Genomic DNA, 3,459 nt, shown 5'->3' with positions numbered 1-3,459 from the left:
GTCGTTTTTTAGACCCTTATTGGATTCGGGCAGACACTGAATTAACCTAATTGCTGGATGTCTAGATTTTAGGTAATATTCATCTTTTTTTGTTAGGTAATGGAGGTTATAGACCCAGTTCACATCATGATGAGTGAGCCCTAGGTTCATCTTCTCATTTAAAGCATCTATAGAACCTAGGATCCCAAAGACGTTTGGGGCGCACTGGGTAGGAACTAATCTAAAGGCCCTAAGATAATCCCTAGTCACAGTCCCCAGTGGGATTCTCATTCCTCCTTCGATGAATGCAATCATCGGGATTACTACCTCCCCCGTTTTTCTTTTTTCAAAATACTCCTCTTCGTTACAGTGCCTAATTGATACGTTCGAAGGAATTCGGTATTTAGCCTTAAATTGTTCTATTTTTTCGTTTGAATCCACCAAGGATGCAAATCTACCCATTTTTGAAAAAGGGGGTGTAAAGAAACTAAAATGGACTAAGCCGAGGACAACGGAGTACAGAGAAAAAGAAAAAGAAAGGAAGAAAAACAAAAAGAACAAGAGTTGATAAGAAATGGAGAGAGTATGGGAGAACTTACTTTAAGAAAAAGAAGAAGGCAAGGTCACCTCGGATAGGGTATTTGGTAAAAAGAGAAAGCACGTGGAGATGGCAAATTATGGCAGGTACGATATAGGAGCGTTGTAGTGTGTGAGAGGATTTGAAAGAAATTAGTATTTATATATCAATAGGAATTATGAAGCGGGAGAATTCCCGCCTCAGCCCAAGAGCAATTCTCAACCGTTGGATATATGTCACATCGCTGAACGTGGGAAACATAGAGATGCCAGAATTTAATTCAGAGACGCTTCGCATGCCGAAGCATCGGGAGCATGCGATGGATAATTCAAAGGTCATTGTCCCTGTCAGCAATATTGCTAGAAATCCGCAGGATAAAAGGACACTTAAGTCGAGATCCTCTTTTCATCTCGAGTTGAAGAAATAAGAATCTCGAGGGGCTATTGTAGGGACATTGGGCCCAGTAATTTATAAAGGATGGCCCAAAAATTCTCTTGGGCTAAAAACCTAATCCGAGGATGTCAAATGAGCTAGGGGTACATGGATGTACCTCGTGAAGAAAAGGCTAGGGGAAGATGTGATAACGTGTGGACAAATTATGTCCGAGGAAAGCTTTGTCCTCGGATAGTAAAGCCGAGGTCATAGGAAGAGAGATTTAAATATCCTCAGAGCATGTTATAGAAATTCCTGTAGGTACGGGAAGACACGGTACGCGTGGAGGACAATAGGGAGGGCGGTGGGATATCTAAGGTAAAGCTGCTACCACCGCCCATACATTAAAGACTCTGCGATTGATATACTGACTACATTAATGAAGAAATGGGACCTGAACATGAGGTTTGAAACTTGGTCCCTAATCCTAGAGGACTTCAGAGAAATTTGATGGGACAAGTATCTAAAACCAGCATTATGACCATGAGGTGGAAGATGAGAATAGACGAGGGAGGAAGTATAAATAAGAGAAGAAACCTTCGGAAGAAGGGGGGCCTTTTCTTGGAGAAGAAAAAAGAATAGTATAAACCATTGTAATCAACCTTAGGAAGCAAGATTATAAACTATCCTCGGATTGTGTCCGAGGAGGAGCTTTCATTCATATTATTTCATATAACTCCTTATTTGTGTTATTGGGCGCAGGGCCTTTTCTTCCTTTGTTGCTTAAACCACCTTCGAAATCTAAATATCAAGCCCACTCTCTACAAATTTATTGTAAAAAGGCCTTTCGAGCCCTTTCCCTTTGGATTGTGTATCGGGAGTTCGAATTGTGTCCTTACAGGTTCATTTCTCCATTTTCCCCAATTCTCACCTACACGATTGTTTGAAAAAAACGGTACTTAATCCTTGGAAAAAAAAAGTAGGAGTTTAAAAAGAGATGATTAAAATTACGATTTTAGACCCATTGAAAACTGGCGCAAACTACAATACAAAATAAGCTGGTTTTTCTTCTCTCTCCATTTATTTATTTTCTGAATACAAATAAGCTTCTATCTTCCTTTAATTTTCTTGGCAAGTAAAAAAAAAAAAAAACTGTAAACTAATGATTTTAATTCTAGTAAAATTTATAATTTCTAAGCTGAAACCATGATAATGATATCATTAAACGACCAGGCTTTAAATGAAATTCATGTGTACTGTTGTTAAATCACATGTACATGTAATGATTAAACTAGAGGCTGTACAATCAAAAAACAAAAGAGGAAAAAAAAGAGGGAAGAAGATTGAAAGTCTTAATTTATAATCATAAGCCCTATTAAACAATTCCATGAGTGGGTGAAATTTGGGGGGAATGTGCAGATTAGCGGTGTGGGAGGCATCAATGTAGTAAGTTAGGCAACGCGTGAAAGAATAAAGGAAACTAACATCTCGAGTTTTTGAAACTCGAGATCCACATTAAAACTCGAGTCTCAAAGACTCGCTTTATGCTCGCTTTGCGCTCGCTGAAGTGGACAAAAATGCCACCTAGATCTCGAGTCTTAAAAACTCGTTTTGCGCGAAATAAAAATCGAGTCTTATAGACTCGATTTTCATTGGCAAAAATATCTTATCAAACGTATAGAACTAGAGTCTATAAGACTCGAGTTTTACTGGACAAAATAATAAAAACTCATAGAACTCGAGTCTTATAGACTCGAGTTCCACTGGACAAAATATTAAAAACACAACACTCAGCCCATATGTTACTCTCACACTCATTTTAACTCTCATAGAGAAACCCAAAAACAGAGCATCCTCCTCTCAGCCTCACTAACTCTCACCCTCACTAACTCTCACTCACCCATAACTCTCACACCACATTGCCTCTCACTCTCACAAAACCACATTGTCCACTCTCACTGCTCTTCCCTCTCAGCAAATTCATATCTCAGGTAAGAGTTTGCATAATTTGATTGTCATTGTAGTTGGGTATGTTGTCTATGGGTTGGGTTAAAGAGTTTGACCATTTATTTTGTAGATAGTTAACATAACTTAGTTAATTTACCAATATTGTGAATTATAGAACTTTGTTTTGTTAGTGTTAATTTTTTGAGTATTTATTTGCATAGTTTTTGTTATCAAAATTATATTCATCATTTCTAGGATTTTATTTTTATCATGATCTTACAAGTTTTTTTGACTTTATTTATCATTGGTTTGAGTATGAAATGGGTAGTGAATGAATGTAATGAATGGGTATGTAATCATGCTCTTACCCACCTAGTTCTTTCAGAACCCTTTTAGGCATTATAAGTCACCACACAATGGAGTAATAGATAATTCCGTCTCTCGATCCACTAGGATTAGAAGGTTTACGTGTTGGCCTTTAGATATTAATGGGCAATGGGGCACTCTATAATCTGGCTTGAATATGTTCAGCCTTAAGATCGCATTACTTTTTTCCCCCACTTTACGACTATGTGATTTAACTA

Source organism: Castanea sativa, chromosome 3 (assembly GCF_040712315.1).
Source record: "Castanea sativa cultivar Marrone di Chiusa Pesio chromosome 3, ASM4071231v1".
Taxonomy (NCBI): domain Eukaryota; kingdom Viridiplantae; phylum Streptophyta; class Magnoliopsida; order Fagales; family Fagaceae; genus Castanea; species Castanea sativa.
This window is presented reverse-complemented; position numbering follows the sequence as displayed.